General features: G+C 40.3%; 1 protein-coding gene across 2 annotated transcripts in view; it reads right to left on the bottom strand.

Moving 5' to 3' along the window:
* The window catches only part of KATNBL1 (katanin regulatory subunit B1 like 1), a 52215-nt gene extending 37224 nt beyond the window's left edge, over window positions 1-14991 (bottom strand). The window contains exons 1-2 of one of the 2 annotated variants that reach the window (XM_045201582.2): window positions 14846-14985; window positions 11787-11950 (exon numbers count right to left, since the gene is read on the bottom strand). The gene's annotated coding sequence lies outside the window, so the exon portion shown is untranslated. Of the gene's footprint in view, window positions 1-11786; window positions 11951-14845 lie in introns of both variants that reach the window. The other variant, XM_024567787.3, reaches the window with a different exon arrangement.
* Window positions 14992-23305: the final 8314 nt, after the last annotated feature.

The following is a 23305-nucleotide window of genomic DNA, read 5'->3' as shown; positions in this document are numbered from 1 at the left end:
ACTATTAAATATTCTTGCAAAAAAATCTAACCTGAACATAATCAAGCCTTGTCCATCTGTTACCAACTACAAGTTAATAGATTGACAGAAAACAGAGGTGAACCTAAGAAGCACTACCATGAGATAAATACAGAAAAATAGAAAATCTTTGGGACACAAAACTTAAGTTTCCTCAACAAATACTTTGCAAGGAAAAAATAAAGAGGTGGGCCCTGGTCGGATGGCTAGTTGGCTGGAGTGTTGTCCAATGAACCACAATGTTGTGGTTTCAATCCCCAGTCAGGGGATCTCTCTCTCTCTCTCTCTCTCTCTCTCTCTCCCGTTTGGGAGGCAGCCATTCAATGCTTCTCTCTTGCACAGATATTTCTTGCTCTCCCTTCCTCACTGAAAAAAAGTGTCCTCAGGTAAAAATAAAAATAAATAAATAAGCATATCCTCATTAAAAGATTTAAAATAAAATAAAAATGAGAGGAACCTACATATTAAAAGAGACTATATCAACTGAATACAACTGTATAGATCCTAGTTTTAAAAAAACTGTTAAAAAATGTAAGAAACGGAATTTTGAATAGTGGCTGGATATGTGATTAGGAGTTATTTGTTTACAACTCTGAAGTTAAACTACATATAATGAACTGTACATATTTAAAGTATATTTACATATACACCTATACATATATACCTGAAAGGTTTTCTTAGGCTCCGCCGAGGAAGAAATGCCAACTCTGCAGGCCGGGGAACCTCGCCGGGGTGCGCAAACCTCAATAAAGCTCTGTACTGTCTAATTTTGTGGCTGATTGGCATTTCTTCCTCGGCGGAGCCTAAGAAAACCTTTCAATACCCATTAAGCCATTACCATAATAAAGATAGTAAACCATCATTTCCTATGGCCCTTTGTAATCTCTTCCCCAATCATTTGATCTACTTTCTGTCACTATAGAATAGTTTGCATTTTCTAGGGGACCTCCGGCCAAGATGGAGGTGTAGGTAGACACTCTGCGCCTCCTCACACAACCAAAAGAAGGACAACAACAAATTTAAAAACAAAAAACAACCAGAACTGACAGAAAATTGAACTGTATGGAAGTCCGACAACCAAGGAGTTAAAGAAAAAAACATTCATCCAGATTGGTAGGAGGGGCGGAGACGTGCAGGGGGGTGGAGAGGACTCACAGCAAGGCAGTGGCTGGCGGACCTGGGGGTCCCACACTGCGTGGAGATAAACCGGGAGGAACTGGGGAGTGACACAGACCGTGCCACCCAGGGCTCCAGCACAGGGAAATAAAGCCTCAAACCACTGATTGAAAACACCTGTGGGGGGGTTGAGGCGGCAGTGGGAGAAACTCCCAGCCTCACAGGAGAGTTCGTTGGAGAGACCCACAGGGTCCCAGAACGTATACAAACCCACCCACCTGGGAATCAGCACCAGAAGGGCCCAATTTGCTTGTGGGTAGCAGGGGAAGTGACTGAAATCCAGCAGAGAGCTGAGCAAGTGCCATTGTTCCCTCTCGACCCCTCCTCCACATACAGCGTCACAATGCAGTTATGTAAGCCTGGCCCTGGTGAATACCTAAGACTCGGCCCCTTATATGTAATAGGCACACCGAGGCAAAAAAAATGGCCCAAAGGAAAGAACAGATCAAAGCTCCAGAAAAAATACAACTAAGCAACAAAGAGATAGCCAACCTATCAGATGCACAGTTCAAAACCCTGGTAATCAGGATGCTCGCAGATTTGGTTAAATACGGTTGCAAATTAGAGGAAAAAATGAAGGCTGTGCTAAGTAAAATAAAGGAAAATGTACAGGGAACCAACAGTGATGGGAAGGAAACCAGGACTCAAATCAACGGTGTGGACCAGAAGGAAGAAAGAAATATTCAACCAGAACAGAATGAAGAAACAAGAATTCAAAAAAATGAGGAGAGGCTTAGGAACCTATGGGACATCTTTAAACATTCCAACATCCGAATCATAGGGATGCCAGAAGGAGAAAAGGAAGGGGAAGAATTGGAAAACTTATTTGAAAAAATAATGAAGGAGAACTTCCCCAATCTGGCAAAGGAATTAGACTTCCAGGAAGCTCAGAGAGTCCCCCCAAAAAGTCAGTCCCCTCAATGAAGCACACACCAAGGGACATCATAATTACATTACCCAAGATTAAAGATAAGGAGAGAATTTGAAAAGCAGCAAGAGAAAAGGAGAAAGTTATCTACAAAGGAGTTCCCATTAGACTGTCAGCTGATTTCTCAAAAGAAACCTTGCAGGTTAAGAAGGGGCTGGAAAGAAGTATTCCAAGTCATGAAAGGCAAGGGCCTACATCCAAGATTGCTCTATCCAGAAAAGCTATCATTTAGAATGGAAGGGCAGATAAAGTGCTCCCCAGATGAGGTCAAGTTAAAGGAGTTCATTATCACCAAGCCCTGATTATATGACATGTTAAAGGGACTTATCTAGGAAATTGAAGGTCAAAAACTATGAACAGTAAAATAACAACAAACTCACAACTATCAACAACTGAACCTAAAAAAAAACAACAAAAACTAACTAAGTAAACCAATACAACAGGAACAGAATAACAGAAATGGAGATCACATGGAGGGTTATCAGCAAAGAGGGGGAAGGGAAGAATGGAGGGGGAAAGGTACAGGCAGTAAGAACCATAAATGGTAGGTAGAAAATAGACAGGGGGAGGTTAAGAACAGTATAGGAAATGGAGAAGCCAAGAACTTACATGTACAACGCACGAACATGAACTAAGGTGGGGGGGGGAGATGCGAGTGGGAGGGGTAGTGCAGGGTGGAGGGGAATAAAGGGGGGGGAAATGGGACAACTGCAGTAGCATAATCAATAAAACATAGTTAAAAAAATGAAAAAATGAAAGTATTTGAAAGTGATTTAATTAAGTATGTTTTAACACATGGGTGTATTTATTTTTTATATATAGAAATAATTTAATGGACATCCCTATAATATCTGATTATTTCCTTTGGATAAACATATTACTAGATAAAAATATGATTATAAAGTTCTTGAAATATATGGTAAAAGCCTTTTATATACTTTGGCTAAGAGTGGTGGTTAGTCACAAGATCATTTAAAATGAGGATTCATTTTTAAAAGGAGAGCTGTACAAATGTACCTTAAATATTTTCATTTAAAATCTACAAATCATGCATATGCAATTATCTATGATTTCTATTTTGGGTTTCTTTTTTCAAGTGAATCAAGAACTTAATGATACTCACAAAGCATTATCAGTGCAAAATCCTAAATGGTTAGTTTTACTTCATTTATCTTTATCTTTCTAACCTACACAAAATTTGATAGGAACTTTTGAGTCACTTGCCTTCATTCCGTCTATCCAAGGCATTCCGATTAGTTTTTTAAAGACAGTATTTTTAAACTCTTATTTTAAATTATTATATGTACTAAATTGGTAGCAATATAAGCTTGGCAAGCATGGCAGAGATGGGCAGCTGCCCTCCACATCCAGATTTCTGCCACTAGAAATGTAGAATGAGCACTATCAATGCCCCTGTAACAGACAGTTCTGTATTATCAACTTTTTATCTTTGAAAATATGACAGACAATAAACAGTATCATGTTTTAGTTTGCTGTTGAAAGACTTAACATGACATTGTACTTTCCTTATACAATTAAACTGAAATGAGTAGGCAGTATGTTTAATAGTAAACACCAAGTCCTAAAGTCAGAGGTTCCTGGGTTTGGGTCCTGCTTTAACCATTTACTACTTATGTGATCTTAGGCAAGTTACTTAATTTCCTATTTTCAGAGTAGTGTTGTTGTAAGGAATAAGTAAAAGAATCTACTTACCATGATGTCTGGGTTAATCACTCTGTAAATGTTAGGTATTATTAAGTTATACGTAAACATCACTAATGAAGCAAATTGCCTTTGGTGTAAACACATGATTTGTACTGTCAGCTAATTTTACTACCAGTTCCTTAATTTGTTATGTTTCTTCTGTATACAAGGATACAAGTTCTTTCTAAAAAATGGTATTACAGTTGGACCTTTTTTCTTTGTTTTTACAGTATTAGGTTGAATCATTTCCTTATTTTTCTGTATCAACTTTTTACAGTAAAATAATTACATTTTAAATAAAAGGATAGTTTTAACTTAAAACAATACACCAATAGAAAATACTTTCTTAAGCCTCAAAACACAAAAATTCTTACATTATATAAAGAAACACAAAATAATTGTAAAATTATTAAATTCAGGACCTGAACCTCTTCAAGGTATAAGAACTCTTGGTATTATGATGTAGCTATATAATACCAAGAGCACCTCACTTCTGCTGGTACCCTAAACTTCCCTTTCCTGTTGTAACATTCTCACCATCACTACAAGGTTTAAATGGGAGAAACAAAACCCAGCAATTATTATACAATATGTTAAGCATGGCATTATCTCTATGACTTATCTTAAGAGTTTAGAAGAAAACTGCTCTTAAGTAGAAGAGAGTGGTTTAAAGCAAAGATATTTATACGGAGTTATTTTGTCATCAGTAACAGCTTCCAGTACAGTAGGATATATCCAGTATTTCACCTCATTTTAATCAATGTGTAAAATTAATTTTCATGACTATTACAAGATCGTTGAAAACGATGTTGGGCCCTGGCCGGGTAGCTCAGCTGGTTAGGGCGTCAGCCACATACACCAAGGTTGTGAGTTCAATCCCAGGTCAGGGCACACACACAAAGCAACCAATGACTGCATAAATAAGTGAAACAACAAATCAATGATTCTCTCTCTCTTTCCCTTCCTTTCTCTCTAAAATCAATTTTAAAAAAATCAACTCACGAATGCCTAAGTATATGGAACAAGAAATAGATGTTTATTTCCAACTTACTCTCTAAAATTCAATATAGAAATTATTTTTTTAAATGATGGGCTGAACAATCATGTAACCCAGTGTAGAGCAGGTATAATTTATTACAAGAATTCAAAAACAACCCCCCCTAAAAAAAGAACTTTAATGTGAAACCAGATTTAAAAGATACATGATTCCCTAAGTGTGACATTTCTTTCTTAGGTATACTTGAGCAAGGGGTGGGGAGGGGAGTTAACAAGGCAGCAAACACTTGTACTCTAAAAGTGACAAAGTAAATGGTATGTTAACTGTACTTGTTATACACTATAGTACTGATAGAGATACATTCTGTTGACTGGTTTTGCTTGGGGCCTTTAAATCCCTTCTAGATTCTAATGTAACTGAAAGTTAACATTTTGAAAGAATGTGTCAGATAAGGCATGGACTTGGGGAAGGAGGTGAACTACACTGAGAGAAAAAGAGAAGCAGAAAAACAAATATAGGCAGTACTTCTTTTTAAAGAAAAAAGATTTTATTTATTTGTTTTTATAGAGAGGGGAAGGGAGAAAGATAGGAAGAGATATATCTGTTGTTACCTCTCACACCCCTCAACTGGGGACCCCACCCATAACCCAGGCATGTGCCCTGATGGGGAATCTTTTTTTTTTTTTGTCTACACTGTTGGGTTTTTTTTTTTTCAGGATAGAGAAAAGGCACTTTCTTTTCAGCTTCCTTTGTTTTTGTTTTTGTTTTTTAATTATTTTATTGTTCAAGTACAGTTGTCTGCATTTACCCCCCCACCACTCCCCCCCAACCCCAGCCATCCCTACCTCCCTCCCCTGCTTCTACTCCCACCCGTGGTTTTGTCCATGTGTCCTTTATAGTTGTTCCTAAAAACCCTTCCCCCCATTATCCCCATCCTCCTCCCCTCTGGTTACTGTCAGATTGTTCTTAATTTCAATGTCTCTGGTTATATTTTGCTTGCTTGTTTGTTTTGTTGATTAGGTTCCACATAAAGGTGAGACCATGTGGTATTTGTCCCTCACTGCCTGGCTTATTTCACTTAGCATAATGCTCTCCAGTTCCATCCATGCTGTGGCAAAGACTTAAATATAAGTTGTGACGCCATAAAAGTCCTAGAGAAAAACATAGGCAGGAAAATCTCAGACATTGCATGCAGCAATATTTTCACCAGTATGTCCCCTAGAGCAAGGGACATAAAGGACAGAATAAACAAATGGGACCTCATCAAATTAAAAAGCTTCTGCATGGCTAAAGAAAACAGCATTAAACTGAAAAGAGAACCAACTATATAGGAAAACATATTTGCCAATGACACCTTGGACAAGGGTTTGATCTCTAAAATATATAAAGAATTCACACAACTCCATTCCAGGAAGACAAACAACCCAATTAAACAATGGGCAAAAAACCTGAACAGACAATTCTCTAAGGAGGACACACAGCGGGCCGGGCCCAGAGACATATGAAGAGATGCTCAGCATCAGAGAGATACAAATTAAAACCACAATGAGATACCACTTCACATGGGTGAGAATGGCTATCATAATGAAATCAATAAACCAGTGCTGGTGAGGATGTAGAGAAAAGAGAACCCTAGTGCACTGTTGGTGGGAATGTGGACTGGTGCAGCCACTGTGGAAAACAGTATGGAATTTCCTCAGAAAACTAAAAATGAAACTGCCTTTTGACCCGGCAATTCCACTGCTGAGATTATATCCTAAGAACACTGAAACACCAATCCAAAAGAACCTATGTACCCCAATGTTCACAGCAGCACAATTTACAATAGCCAAATACTGGAAGCAACCTAAGTGCCCATCAGTAAATGAATGGATCAAAAAACTGTGGTACATTTACACAATTCTACCCAGCAGAAAGAAAAAAGGAGCTCCTACCCTGATGGGGAATCTAAAGGGCCACCTTTTGGTTTGCAGGCTGACCCTCAACCCACTGAACCATACCAGCCAGGGTCAGGCAGGCTTATTCATGCACTGTCTGGGGTGAAGGGTGCCCCAGCAAGTTTCTAGGAATGTCTCATAGACTTGCTGGGTTTATTCCTACTGAGGAAATGAAATTACCAAGTTATCAGAGCCTAATAATCACTGTAAATTATAAAACTAAGTCACATTCTGATTCCATGTTCAGAACAACTCAAAACACCTGATGACCTGAAATAAACCCTGACAGTTTTTTTTTATTGGCTGAATATGACTTATCACCCCCCCACAACAAATCCTGACCCGAGGATATGTTTATTGATTTTAGAGAAAGGGAAATGGAGAGAGAGAAACATCAACTGGTTGCCACCCATTCATGACCCATGCTTGACAGGGGAATAAAACCACAACCCAGGTATGTGCCCTGACGGGAAATTGAACAAGCAACCTTTTTTTTTGGTGCACTGAATGCTCCAACTAACTCAGCCAATCGGCCAGGGCTCATCATACTCACTTCTCTTCATTCAGTTTCCCAAGGAAGGCTGGTGTAAGAAATAACATCAAATTCAGGAAGGCAGGTCAAGCATGAAAATACAGATTTCTGAAGACTCAGTGGGGACAATATGATTACGCATCATTATAACCAATTAGACCAAACTGAATTCCAACTTTCTTATGACCAAGGCCCCCTGAAATAAAAATTACAAAATTGATGCTAAAGGGGAATTGCCATTCTCACCACCTCTTCCTCAGTTTTAATAACTAGGGCCACTGACTATATACTACATTAAAGATTTGGGATTAAAGGGAAAAAGAAGTTAACTAAATTCTGAGAGCTAGGTGGTTGTTTATCATCACCTTTATCAGTGGTTTTGGACCAACAGACTTAATTATTTCAATGACTTTATGACTTACTGTCATTAGTCATAAAGGGGAGGGGCAGGTACAGAACAGCATGTTACCACCTAGGTAAAAACAAAATGTGGCCTGGCTGGGTAGCTCAGTTGGTTGGAGCACCATCCTGATGCACCAAGCTTGAAGGTTCAATCCCAGGCCAGGGCACATACAAGAATCAACCAGTGAGTGAATAGATAGGTAGAACTAGTTGAAGTCTGTCTGTCTATCTGTCTCTCTTTCCCCTCCCCCCTCTCAAATCAATAAATAAAAAAAAACCCCTTAAAAACAAAATGTGTACATGACTGATTGCTTGTATATTCACTGAATATTTTGGATATTCAAAGAAAGAGGGGACAAATGTCACTTCTAGAGATAGGCTATGTGTGGCTGGGGGATGAGGTGAAAGGGAGATGTTTCCCTTTTGGACTTCTAAAATTTTGTATTTAACTGCCAAGTAGTATGTTTTAACAAAGTTAAAATGTATTAATACTATATTATACATCTTAAATAGCTATATAAACATCTGAATCTTTGGGAAGACTTCAATTCTTTTTTTTTTGATATATTTATTGATTATGCTATTACAGTTGTCCCTTTTCCACCCCTTCGCTCAACTCCATCCTGCCCACCCCCTCCCTCCCACATTCCCCCCTCTATAGTTCATGTCCATGGGTCATACTTATAAGTTCTTTGGCTTCTACATTTCCTACACTATTCTTACCCTCCCCCTGTCTATTTTCCACCTATCATTTATGCTATTTATTCTCTGTACCTTTCCCCCCTCTCTCCCCCTCCCAATCCCCTATTGATAACCCTCCATGTGATCTCCATTTCTGTGGTTCTGTTTCTGTTCTAGTTGTTTGCTTAGTTTTCTTTTGTTTTGGTTTTAGGTGTGGTTGTTTATAACTGTGAGTTTGCTGTCATTTTTACTGTTCATATTTTTTAATCTTCTTTTTCTTAGATAAGTCCCTTTAACATTTCCTATAATAATGGCTTGGTGATGATGAACTCCTTGTACTTGACCTTATCTGAGAAGCACTTTATCTTCCCTTCCATTCTAAATGATAGCTTTGCTGGATACAGTAATCTTGGATGTAGGCCCTTGCCTTTCATGACTTGGAATACTTCTTGCCAGTCCCTTCTTGCCTGTAAGGTCTCTTTGGAGAAATCAGCTCACAGTCTTATGGGAAGACCTTTGTAGGTAACTGTCTCCTTTTCTCTTGCTGCTTCTAAGATTCTCTCCATCTGTTTCATCTTGGCTAATGTAATTATGATGTGCCTTGGTGTGTTCCTCCTTGGGTCCAGCTTCTTGGGGACTCTCTGAGCTTCCTGGACTTCCCGGAAGCCTATTTCCTTTGCCAGACTGGGGAAGTTCTCCTTCATTATTTGTTCAAATAAGTTTTCAATTTTTTGTTCTTCCTCTTCTCCTTCTGGCACCCCTATAATTCGGATGTTGGAACATTTCAAGATGTCCTGGAGGTTCCTAAGCCTCTCCTCATTTTTCCGAATTCTTGTTTCTTCATTCTTTTCTGGTTGGGTGTTTCTTTCTTCCTTCTGGTCCACACCATTGATTTGAGTCCCAGTTTCCTTCGCCTCACTATTGGTTCCCTGTACATTTTCCTTTGTTTCTCTTAGCATAGGCTTCAATTTTTCATCTAGTTTTCGAACAAATTCAACCAATTCTGTGAGCGTCTTGATAACCAGTGTTTTTGAACTGTGCATCCGATAGGTTGGCTATCTCTTCCTTGCTTAGTTGTATTTTTTCTGGAGCTTTGAAGTGTTCTGTCATTTGGGCCTTTTTTTTTTTTTTTTTGGTCTTGGCACATCTGTTACTTAAAGGGGCGGAGCCTTAGGTGTTCACTGGGGCGGGGTGATGCTGGTCGCTGTGCTGTGACGCTGTACAGTGGGGAGGGGCCGAGAGGGAGCAATGGCGCCCACTCCACTCTCCACTGGATTTCAGCCACTCCCTCGGCTACCCACAATCAAATTGGGCCCCTCTGATGCTGGTTCCTGAGTGGGTGGGCTTGTGCACACTCTAGGCCCCTGTGGGTCTCTCCAACGACCCCTCCTGTGAGGCTGGGAGTCTCTCCTGCTGCCGCCCCGTGTTGTCCGGTTTATCTGTGCACGAGTGTGGGGCCGAGGGGTGCTACCCACTGCTCTGCCTGCCGTGGCAGGGTGGGTTCTCCCTGGCAAAGCGGTGGGTTCTCCACCACTCTGAGTCCGGCCCTCTCGGTTATCTGTGCGCGAAAGTGGGGACGTAGGGCCTGCTAGTGGTCAGACTGCCTGCCCAGTTCATCCCACACTCTGCCAGTCTCGGTCCCGCCAAGGCAACTCGAGTCCTCTCCGCCCCGGTGCCCATCTCCGCCCCTCCTACCGGTCTGGATGTATGTTCCTTTTTTATCTACTTGGTGTCGGTCTTTCTTGCCTTTCGATTTTCTGTTAGTTCTGATTGTGCAAGGAGGCGCAGTGTGTCTACCTATGCTGCCATCTTGGTTCTCCAAGACTTCAATTCTTAAGCCAACTAGACGATTATCTTACTAGCCTCTTTTACTGAATATCCCTATTCCAGTTATTTTTCTGGAAATATTCACAGAGAGGAAAAATACTCTAACTCTTTTGAATTGTCTTCTTAAACTCATAAATGGGAATGTATATACACACATATACAAAATAAGTTGCCTTAAGGATCCTTTTTGACCTCTTGTTTAGCTACTAAAGGTATTTCTGATGCTTTTAAGATAGATTCCTTATATATGGAAGGATATACCTGTAAGGTATATGACTCTCAAAAAGACAAATTAATATAAACTAATCTTAACACTCATCTTAGTGATTTGGGACTTATCTATTATGTATCTATTAACACTTGTGCCTAATTTTTGTAGTACCTGGTCCGTATGAGAAGTATACCCAAGACTGTGAAATAAGGGTATATTGGCCTTGTAGAATTAAAGAAATCAACAAAAGATGATGCTCAAGTCCTTTTATAACAATGGTTTTTAACCTTTCTTATACTCCATTGCTTAAATTGATAATTACCATACATCCCTATCAGTTACAGCCGTTTGTTACCACTGTGTCTCCTGGGCTGAAATCAGAATATATGTTGAAGTTTGAAAATGCCCCTTCTCTTAGAGAATATATTCCCTTCTCCAGCAGAGCAGTCAAACATTACCTTACGGAGGTATAATGACTCCCGGGTTCAAGACTTAACTGTAATCAAATTTAACATATTCATTTTTTTTTAAAAAAAGAAGAACAGTTCATTTCAATGCTTCCCCTAAACTCGGGACTCATTTCTCCAGATGCCCGCACGTCACCCCATGTGAGTGTCTAACAGTCATCTATTCTTGAACTTAATATACTGGAAATAGACCCTTAATATTCACCCCCCTCCCCTACCCTCATTGTGTACCAAGAACAAAGAAGAACATGTAACACTTGCCCAAAGTTAATGGATACTAGCTATTAGAAGATACCTGGAGATGAACACAAAGTAGAAAACACAGCATTTTAACCCAACAATGTAAAGTTATATCCTATCTAATTTGAAAAGTGTATACCATGTGTATTAGGTTTAAGGTGGTGTTTTTTTTTTTAATTTACTTTCCTAAATACATTTTCCAGAAAGCACCAAATTAACTGCTACATATTAACAAGTGTAAGTAAGGATTAATGAAATAACAATGTGATGTTATGAGGCATCCCATCACTGGCCAAGCATGTTTAAAGATAATTCCTCCTCTCCACGAAGTTTACTCACCTCTTGCTCATAAATTGTAGCATATTATTCTTTTAACAATCCCAAACTATTCCCTAATTGCTCAAAGTAAAATTCAACACCAACGAACTTGAGCCTTATTTAGGATTCTAATAGAAAATGTATTTCTAAAAACCTTTCCAAGAAGAGGAAAGGGGAAGAAGACTTGCTAAGAAGAAACTGAAAAATAAGCTTAAAACAAAAAACAAAAAGAAAAAAAAGAAGATCAAAGGAAAATTATAGGAGTTTTAGCAAGATAGGAGGTGATGGGCATCAAGGGTCCTCATTAAAATCTTATTAAAGTGTCTCTGTGAATAGCAGTTTACCTACCTAAGATAAAAAGTATTATAAGAATGCCAATTTATTTCAGTAGCTCCACCATTCTTTTAGCATCCCAGATTTAAAACCTTGGAGATACTGTAGTCTTTCACCCTCATTGTTTTCTATATTTCATCAGTCATCATATTCTAATATTTCTTCTTTTAAAATGTCTCCTGTGAATACAAAGCAAAATTCCCAATTTCAAAAAACTACATACAAAAAACAAAGACTGACCATTAAAAAGAACATTTTTCAAAGAATGAAAAATGAGAAATACTCATGATATGCTGAGTCAAAAACAAAACAGAAAATGCCCAATTGCCATAGGGAGAAAAACATATAATCCTAGTTTTATAAAAGGGAAAATATTATCAGCATAAAAACAGATTTGAAAGGAACCACTTTACATGAAAATGGTAACAAGTTGTTCTTCCTGTTTGGGCGGGGGGGGGGGGGGGGGGGGGGGGGGTGGTTATAACTGTTTTTCCCCTGACACTTTCTCTACATTTCCTCAATTTCCTACAATTAACATGCATTATTTTTAAACTCAGAAAAAATGTTATTTAAATAATTGTCCCGTTTTACCACTACTTGTCCATTCTCATGGTCTCATCCTATCTCCTCCAGTTTCTCCCTTCCCCAGGACACTCACAACAAACAGCCTTCTTTCCTCTTGAGGTCTCTGAGCCACCTCCTCCCCAACATGAATATTGTTTGTACTCATGCTCCTAAATTTCATCACACATACTTATCTACAGCACACTGTAGAAACAGAGCTGACCATACAAACAATCATTTTAAACATGCATTTCTCAATCCCGGGACCACTGATGTTTGGGGTAATTATTTCTTATGGAGGGGCTTATCCTATCTTATGATGTTTAGTAGCATTCCTGGCCTCTATCTACTGGATACCAGTAGCACACCCCTCCTCTTGTAACATTGCCAAATGTCCCCTGGGGTGGGGGGCAAAATCATTTCCATCAAGAACCATCCATTTTAAAAGCCTTAAAACTTCCAAAATCCTATCTCTCCCTCCTAATATATATACCTACAGATATATAGCTATATATCTAGATATCTATATCTATATCTAATCTCAAGCATAAATTTCTTTGACATATGTCTTATACAATACTCCTCGTAGTCTTGCCCACATCTTATTTTTCCCAATAGGAACTTTCCACATAGACAAGATTTATCTACTGTTCCCTAGAAAAATTATTTTCATTCTCAATTCCAAGTCTTTGAACAGTCTCACTAAAATTCCCCATTCCTACTTTTCTATTCAATGCCCTATATCCATCCTTCACTTTTCAGTTCTTCACAGAAGCTTTACTGAGTTTCTCAGTTCAGTTCAGCATATACCCACTACACTAACACAGATGTGTGTGTGTGTGTGTCTGTGTGTGTTGATCTCATACCCCAAACAAGACTAACCTCCTTCAAGTTTGTTGCTCAGGCACATTTCTGTTGTTTAGCCACTGGGCTAATACTGTGATGGGCATAGAGGCAATCAAAACCTTGATAACCAATGAATGAATTTAAATGCTCTGCCATTAATAGTGTAAACTGCTGTTTTCTTATTAAATGATTTTGCTTTTGAATCATATTTCTTGTCATGGAGCTGTTAATCATTCCAAGTACAAAGTGACCACTCGATAAGTTTTCAGAATAAAAACAGTATATAGTGACATATTTTCAGGAACACATAAGTTTTGAACTGCTCTCCACACTTTCAGGAAATGATACAAAGGAATTAAAACTATTAACTGAAATACAAACATGAACTTCATGAACTCTATTTATCTCAAAAAACCCAATGGATTTTTTGCTCAGTGCATAAAACTTAAGTATGGTCAACAAGAGCAGACCACTCGATTTCATAGTGTGTGAATATATGTGTACACAAACACACCCTACACATATGTGTATTATACCCCAGTCGAGATTAGTAAATTAAATGAAAGTGCTTTGTGAACTGAAAAGAGTCACATACAAAGGGGGAACAGTAGCATAAACAGTCACAAGCCTTCCTGGGTCCCAACATTATTAGCTTCGTAAACTTACACACAGTACTTAACTTCTCCGTGCCTCAGTTTCCTCCTTGTCAAATGGGGATAATAGTGCCTGTCCCAAAAAAAGCTCTCAAAACAGCGTTTGCAGGGAGAAAACACAAAATAAATAGTAACCATTGTTATTATTGCGATGTTAGCTATTAGCCATGTAAAATCCTCAACGTATAAAGTTCTGATTCAAGTCTGGAGTTGGTTTTACAAAAAGCAGGATAAGCTATTTACAAATTTAAGCTACTATGTGGATTAGTTTCTCAGAATTTTTGCTGGTGCTAAACTGGTGAGTTTTACAGAATTTTTGTTAGATTTTTTTTTTTTTTAATCTGCAACACAACTGACATAGACAACTCTGTTTTCAAGGAACTTTACAAGCCACAAGAAAACAAATCAACTCTTTGTTATCTCCATAATTTAAGCCAAATTTAAGAGGGCAGTAAAAGCCTAGGTAGTTACTGAAAACTTTTCAGAAAATACAATGAGGTTTTTTAAGTTGTAATCAGCAATTCTTATGCAGTAATGTCAAGTTTTCGTCCTGCTAAACAAAAGCTTATCTGTCAGGAAGCCAAGAAGCCCTCGGAAAATAAGGAAATTCCGAGGCCGGGCCTAGTCGGCTCTCGCGAAAACCTGTCCCCAAACAGGTCGCCTCACTCGTAGCGTCCTTCCCCCTCCCCGGGGTGCAGACGTCGGCTCCACCCGAAGATAAGTGTGTGACAGCAGGTTCCGTCCACGCCTCTCCGGGCCCGGACCCCTCGCGCCCTCCCACGCCTCCAGCGCCCGCAAACCAGGCCTCCCTCGCCGCGGCTGGGCAGGGGGTTTCACCCCGGAAACCGCGGCCTCGCCACCCTGCTCCCCGACCCGACATCCCCGCGGCGGCCCGAGCCCAGGTCCCCGTGGGGCCTGCAGGTGGGCCCAGGGCACTGCCAGGCCGGAGAAGTCCTGCGCCGGCAAAGCAGCCGCGGACGCGGGGATCGCACGGGCCCGGCCGTCACTTACCCGCGCCTCATGGTATTCTGGCACCTCAACCCAGCTCCGGCGCAGACGAACTGCGCCGGGAAGCCTAGAGAGTCTCTCCGCTCCGGGGCAGAGACCCTCTCAGAGCCATTCAAACGCGGCCGCACGCACGGCCTGCCGGGATTGCTCCCACTTGGGCATTTCACAGGCTCCGCCCAACGTTGGCTCCGCCCCTCTCGAGTCGCTACAGTGGGAGGGGAAAGAGGACGTGTGACCACAGTGCCCTCTCGTGGGCACAGATAGGCACATTAGTCAAGCGATTATGCGGTATTACTGCTCTAGGAATTGAGGGTAGTAAAAGTGAAAGAATGACCCTGAGCTAATGACAATCTAGTAGGGCAGGTAGTACCTTAAGTGTTGCACCAGGAGGTTCAAACAACTGCTTTAAAAATACAGTGCAGCGAGAGAATTATTCACTCTTACTTGCACTAAGGCACTAAGTGCCTTAGTGTCTTAAATGCACTAAGGCAAAGTATTTGAAAACATGGACTCTGGAACTATGTGACATTGGGTAAGTCATATAAATTCCTGTGTGCTTTGGTTTCCCCATCTGTAAAATGGGGATAATAATAGTAGCTGCCTCATTATTGTGAGTTGTAAATGAGTTAAAACTTATAAAATGCTTAGAGGAATGTATCTGGCACATGGTAAGCACTATATAATTGTTAGCTTTTTTTGTTGTTGTTCCTAACATGTGCCAGACTCTGTCAGACTCGTAAGAACACAAGAAATATGTATGATGCATACCCTGTCCCCAGGAAGCAGGCTCAGCCTCTTTGGTACACTCAAGTATGAGGTTAAATTTGATCAGTCCCTGACATGCTTTTAATTACTGAGGGTAATTCTCTTTATCTCAGTGCAGACAGAGTCTTCCCATTTTCGAAGTGAAGCCACTGATCAAGGTTAACCAAATTGTGACAGGAGCAAGTTTGTCTTTGGTTGGCCTCTAACCCCTTGCAGAAGCCAATCAAGTAGTACATTTGATGGAAACTTTCCTCACTGCAAGACTCACTGCAAGACTACATCCTTTGATTCACCTTTTTAAGGCACTCCTTATCTCAGAACTCTCCAGGGCTTGCCTAAGAAACAAGTTGGTTAAGTTTGGTACAACAATATTTTTGAGGGTCTATTATATGCCACGCTGACCTTGTACTAGGTACTTGTAGTCTGCAGGAACTCACAGTGGCTTAGGCAAGCAGGGAAAGGGGTCATTCCAATACACTGTGGTGAGTGCAATGATAAAAGTGTATATTCTAAATGCTGTGGGAGTTCAGAGCAATGGGTGGCCTGGCAGATAATTAGAGCTAAGATGTCATTAGGTGAAAATAACAATGTATTTTTCCTCCCTAGTAACAGGGTTCTTACTTACTGCAAAAAATTAAGTAATGGTGAAAATTTTGGACACTACTTTAGGTCTGTGGGAGAAATATTTTTAGGATATGTTTTGCATAAGCAATGTCTATGAAAGACTGTCGATAAACCACATGAAAGAAGGCACATGCCTATGTATGGGGCCACACCTATTAACAGGTGGTAATGTTGAGAGAGTCCAGCAGCGTGAGTGAAGGAAGCAGCGTGAGTGAAGGAAGCACTGGGTTCTAGATGTGCGCAACTTGGAACATTCCTGCGTATGACTTCAACTAAGTAGGTGTGCTGTTTTAAAGAAAATAAAAGTCAACACACATGGGTGAAGTCACTTTCTCTCAAGCTATTTCTTCATCACCATCATCATAAACAGGAATTTCTTGATGACCCACTACGCAAAAGACATTGTATTGGGCCTTCATCAGAAGAAGGTGGGAAAAGTGTAAGACAGTACTTACCCTCAAGGAATACTGGATGATGAGGTAAGGCAAATAATGGGAGTCCTGAGACTCAGGAAATCTGCTGTGTTAACATAGAAGTATCTCTGCTAAAATAAGACCTCAGGTGAACTGAAGGCCAGAGGAGAATCCTGATGTTCTCACCTCTAGAGCTTCTGAGAGCATGATGTCTGTCTCAGGCAGGTTCATCTCAAGCCTCAGGCTTTAAGGATTACCCCAGTGAATGAGCTGCCCTGGCCCACAGGGCTCAGGTGACTGCCAAGTGTCAACATAATTTAAGGTAAAAAATTTAAAAGTGGCTTTCTTATATTGCTACTTTTGAAATATATACCATTTTAGTTATGAAAATGTATGTCAATTTTCTTGCTTTTTTTTTTTCAATTTTCTTTATTAAACTTTCAGTCAATAAAGTTGAATTTTTCCCCTTGGAGTTCAGTCGAGTTTTCTTTTTAAATCCTCACCTGAGGATATGTTTATTGATTTGAGAGTGAGAGAGAAGAGGAGAGGAGAGGGAGAGAGAGAAAGAAAGAGGGAAAGAGAGAGAAACATCGATGTGAGAGAAATATCAGTTGGTTGCCTCCCTCTGTGCCCCAACTCGGGATCAAACTTGCATCCTAGGTATGTGCACTGATAGGGAATTGAACCCAGGGCCTTTTGGTGTACAGGACCAACTGAACCACCTGAGCCACCCAGCCACCCTGGCTGGGCAAGTTTATATACATATAAAATAAAATTTTTACATATGTGTGTGTGCATATATATATAAAGATTTTATTTTTAGACAGAGGGAAAGGGAGGGAGAAAGAGTGAGAGAAACATCAATGTGAGGTTGCCTCTTGCGCACCCCCTACTGGGGAGCTGGCCCACAACCTAGGCATGTGCCCTGACTGGGAATCAAACCAACAGCCCTGTGGTTCGCAGGCTGGTGCTCAATCCACTGAGCCACACCAGCCAGGGCAAGTTTTTAAATATTTTTTGATGGATAAAAAAGTGCAGCCCAAACATATTTTTATTATCCCTGCACCAGTCCTTACACACAGAAACGTGATTCACTGCTACACCTCACAGTAGACAGTCTCTGAGGGACCTTAACCCTGGAGCCATTCCCTCATTCCTTTCTTCTTGCTACCTTAAACAGTCCTTCCCTCTGACTGAAAGGCAGCTGAGTTTAGCTTTTCTGTCCCATACCCTGTCTCTTTAGGGGTAGGGGCATCACTCAGGGATGGTGTATAGAGTAACCCTAACCATAAACACCATAACCATAAACCATAAACATGAGAAAAGAACTCTCGAGCAAAGTCACACAGACATTTCTTGGAGAGTAAGGGGAGGGATCTTGGAGGGAGGTTCGAGCTAGGCCTGACGAGCCAGACAGGATTTTGTCAGACTCAGTATTCTAACCAGTGGGGAAAGTGCAGAGTAAGTTCCAGGACCACTGTCTACCCTGACTGCACTGGAATGGGAAGAGCTCTGGGGAGTAGCAGAGTGAAGACTGAAAAGGCACATAGTCATCTGACAGATTGTAAAGATCTGAAATAATCAAGTAAAGGTGTTTGGGAAGGAAAAAAAAATTAAGAGTCCTTGAAAATCTATTACTCATGGATAAGCACTGTTTCCTTTTGAAAATATATTTTCTCAGGCATTTTACTGTGCAAATGACTATATTTAAGAACATAAATGAGATAATATCCTACTTATAACTTTGTAAGCTCCTTTTCTATAATAAATATATTATGTAGGTCAATCCATGCCAGTCAGTGTAAATACACATAATAAAAATGGCAGTTGAAACTTAAAAAAACAAATGGCATAGGCATTGAGCAGGGAAGTGATAGAGTTAATCAGGAGTTTAGAAGGATTAATCTCTCATGGGGATGCAAGATGGCTAGTGGGAGGAAGGGAGGACTGATGGCAAGGACCTTAGGGATCAAAGTGTTACAATTCAGGCTGAAGGTTCAGGGAGCCACAGCATTTACTGAGGTGTATGTCATTCTCATCAGCTCAGACTGAGGCCAGACTGAGGACAGACCTCAGTCTTCAGGAGACCTAAAGACAGCAAGAGCTCATCCATTCCATAAGTAACTACATCCACTGTTCAGCATCAGTGCCTTTGGAAAGTTCCAGGAAGTTGATTTTGGCAGTAAAGGTGAGAAGTTGATCCCTTTTTTTCTTCTCTTCCCTTCCCCACCTTCCTATGCTAACTGTGGAAGGAAGTAATTAATGGCGGTAGGGGTAGGGAACATTTCAGATAAGGCCGTAGCAATGGAAATGAGCAAATCTCACTGCTAGTTTACAAGATTCATGATTTCTAAAACACCACCACAGTACTGATGCCCTCCTTGGTGGCAGAAGCAGCTGTTGTTGTTTTTTTTTCTAATATGTAAATAGTTTTTTTAAATTATAAAAAATAATACAAGCTGGTGGTAAAATAAAAATAAAGCAATACAGAAACATATGTAAATAAAAAGTAAAGACCTCCTTGTAATTAATGTCTTTTCAACAGTCTCCCACATTGTACCAGAAATAACTTTTATTATCGAGTGGATGAATCTTTCTATACATTTGTAAATATATATATACACACAAATATATATAATGGGGTCACAGTGCACATGTTGTCATGTAACTCAGTTTTATTCTCATTTCACAAATACTATATCATGGACAGATTTCCATGCCAATCTATATACTGTATGTTTTTCAACAGAAGCAGCAGTTTTGCTTGGGTTTTTTGTGGCCTGGAAGGTAGGAGTTGGTGGGGAGTGTTGGGTGGTAGGGGATCCTCCTGTTAAAACAATTTGTTCCTGATGCAGCTCTGTTACATATCAACAACTGAAATGCAGGTGGCAATATTTGGTATTTATAGATCTTCTATTCCGAATCCCCAGAGAACATTCCCCTTCCCCCAGGTAGATTACCTACAATTAGCATACACTCACAAAGTGGAAGATGGTACAGAGCAGCATGTTAGAGTGAAAAGAATACTAGCTTTGGAGCAAGGCTCACCACTATTGGAAGCCTAGACCAAGGCCTTTGGGCTCTTCTCTCAGGGGATGCTGGAAAATAAGATAACCTGCATAAAACACTACACTAGTACCTAGCACAGTGATTTTGTCTTTCTCTGCAAAATATTCCCAATCCCTAGCTATATCTATTCAGAGCTTTTTTCTCCCAAGATAGAGAACACAATGGGTTGGCTGATGACTTGGAAAAAAATTATCCTGAGCTGGAAAATTCAGGACTAGCTCCCAAAGCGGGGGCAATGCTGGGGAGACAGACTCACCATGATACTGATGGCCTAGAAATCAGCACAGGGTATCTGAAAGGTACAGCCATACCCAAAATAAGCCTCATCATGCAGTTGCTTAGGGGGTTCAATACTACTGGGGCATCTTAACAAGCAGGGTTAGTGAAGAGGAGTTCAAGGGCAGGGGGAAGACAGGAAGGAAATGAAATGGGGAGGTCAACGATTATTAAAAGCAGGATAATGTCCTTGGGAAGGGGTCTTAAAGGTACAAAGCCTCAAGAGATGGGAGCAGTAGAAACATTATCAACTAGATCCGCTTCAAGGCGAAACTACTCTTGCAATAACAAAATTCAGTCTGAACCTAAGTTAGCTTGAGTTCTTACCCAAAATTAGCTGTGTTCTTCAGAACACTAGTTATACAAGATGTTGATAGTTTGAATAAAAAAAAGAAGAGAAAAAAGAAAAGGCTTCCTTGGCCACAGAACTTTGATAACTGCTAGATTAACACATGTCTTTTTACTATATATTACTCCCAGAGCCTTTAAAATACTAACATTAACTGTATCTAAAAGCAAGATTTATCTAGTACACACATATTCTAAACAATTACTCTTATCTAAAAAGAGAAGCAGGACTAGTCACAGTCTTGGGGAAAGGGATGTGGCTCCATCTGCAGGCTGGGTGAAGAAAGGGGTGGAGATTGGGTCAGGGTGGAGCCTCATGATCACTGCCAGAGCTGTAGAAAAGCAACAGAGCCTGAACACCTGGCAGAGCTGTTAAGAGACGAACAAACAACAAAAGAACCGCACCTGAAATAAAAATTTACTCATACTTTTTTCTTTGCCTTTTTAAAAAATATTTTATTTATTTATCTTTAGAGAGAGGGTATTAGGAACAGTCCTGCCTGGTTTTAGAAGCTGTAACCCCCCATGGCTAAGGCTGAGTCAGAGACCTTGGGACCATAAGCCACCTAGGAGACAAAGCTTATCTCCCTGGCAGGGGCGCCACCTCTGCCCACTTTACTTTACCCTGCTTGGCCCTGAGCCTGACCAGTTAGCCAATGACAGGTAAGATTCCTCAACGGAGGGACAACCTAAGACACGCATGGTCATGAAGAGGCCCTCAGGGAAGGACTTGGGGGCTATAGAAAAAGGGGGTGGTGGACCCTCGCCCCTCGGCTTTGACATAGCCTGAGTCCTCATTCTGTCTGCAAGAAGTCTCCTAATCTCTTGGCTGCCTTATTTCCCCTGCCTGACTTAAGCCTGAAACAATGACAGAGGGTGGTGCAGTCCTGTGCTGCAAAGGGCGGATTCCCTGCGGTGACCCAGGCCTAAGAAAGAATACATAAAACCCTGTGAAACCTGCTTTGCTAAGAATGTCCTCAATTTTCTGATAAGGGTCCAAGCATGAAATGAGTTTGTTCCCCAAAGTTTTATAGCCCTTTAGCTAACTGACCCTGACTCAGAATTCTTTGTAAGCCCTCAGAGTTCTTTGTATGTTATCTATTGTTTGATCCTTACTGCCTGACAATGATTGATGAGCTTTACCTGTATTTCTGTGCAAAATGAACCCAATAAAAGCCCACTGAGGAAAAGGCTCTTGGTCCTTCTCCTTTGAGAGATTGGCCACCTTTCCTCCCCAAGCAGATCTTGTCTTGGTAGACTTATTTTCATCCACGGCAGACGGGGCGCTCTGCGGGCAAGGAGGGAGAGAAATATCAATGTGTGGTTGCCTCTTGCATGCCCCCAACTGGGGACCTGGACCTCAACCCAGGCACGTGCCCTGACTGGGAATCGAACCAGGGACTCTTTTGTTCGCAGGCTGGTGCTCAAGCCACTGAACCACACCAGCCAGGCCTTTGCTTTGCCTTTTTTTAAAAATAAAAATATCGATCTTCATGAAATATTGTGTTATAAAACAGTATGCTAAATAAGTCTAAATATAAATCAAAACCACCTGGAAGAGTTGAAATCAAAATTCCTGGAAAAACTTTATGGGGGGCACAACAGGGTTTTTCTTTTTACTTGTGTTTTATTGTATTTTCCATTTTATACAATAAATGTCCTTCTTTTGTAATTAAACCAAATTTTAAAGATCACTTTATTAAAGCAATCAATCATAGCAATTAGGAAATTAAACTTTTCATACATATATTTGGAAGTTTAGGATTTGACTTGGCAACTTTTATTACTACTTATTTCCCACTTAAGGTAAGGTAACCCTGATTAGCTTCATTCATTTGTATGGAACCTTTTTCAGATACTTGTACTATTTTATTAGGGACACTGTAACAAAGTACTAGAAACTAGTTGGCTTAAAACAACAGGAATACAGTCTCTCTTACTTCTGCAGGCTAGAAGACCAAAATCAAGGTGTTGGTAGGGCCATGCTCTCTTTCTGCAGGCTCTAGGGGGGAATCTTTCCTTGCCTCTTCCTAGCTGCTGGTGGCTCTGGCAATTGTTAGTTTATAGCTGCATCCCTGCTGTCTCTGCCTCCCTGCATTGTCACATGGACTTCTCTGTGCATTTGTGTCTTTCCTCTTTTTATGAGGATACTAGTCATTGGATTTAGGACCTATCATAATCTACTTCATGTTAACTAATTACATCTGCAAAGACCCTATTTCCAAATAAAGTCACATGGTTCTCGGTGGATATACATTTTTGGGAGACACTATTCAAATTACTATAATAAATGATTTAGTCCACAAACCCTTCAAAATATAAATTAGCATATTTTGGAGGGCCTTCTTGAACATTTCAACATTGTAACTGTATAACCTCTATGGTAAGCAATCCTAATTGTATGACTCTCCTACAGAACTGTGTTGACAAGCTACCCAGGGATGTTCACAGTAACATTTTTTATAGTAGTGACAAGTGGAACAACCTAAATATCCATCAATTGTGGACTAGTTAACTGAATTATCATACACACATGCCACGTATACTCCGTAGCCTTTAAAAAGTATGAGGTAGATCCGAGTGACAGATGTGGAAGACACCCAAGATAGACTAAGTGAAAAAAACAAGTCAGTGGACAGTGTTTAGTATGTTTCCATTTACAAAATAAGCTCCTACAAATTAAACAACCCTACATTTACATATATGTTTTAAGGTATGACTTAGTCTTTCAACTACCAAAAGTTACTTAATATTCTCCTTCAATTCTTCTGAATCCAACTTCATCCTCGCATTAGTCTGCTCAGGCTGCCGTAACAAAATACCATAGAATCGATGGCTTAAAAACAGAAATTTATTTTCTTACAGTTCTGGAGGCTAGGAAGTATAGGATCAAGGTTCTGGCTGATTTGGCCCCTGGTGACAGGTGTCTTCCTGGCTTGAGGACAGCTACCTTCTCGTTGTATGTCTT

This window comes from Desmodus rotundus, chromosome 7 (genome assembly GCF_022682495.2).
Source record: "Desmodus rotundus isolate HL8 chromosome 7, HLdesRot8A.1, whole genome shotgun sequence".
NCBI classification, from domain to species: Eukaryota; Metazoa; Chordata; class Mammalia; order Chiroptera; family Phyllostomidae; genus Desmodus; species Desmodus rotundus.
This window is presented reverse-complemented; position numbering and strand designations above follow the sequence as displayed.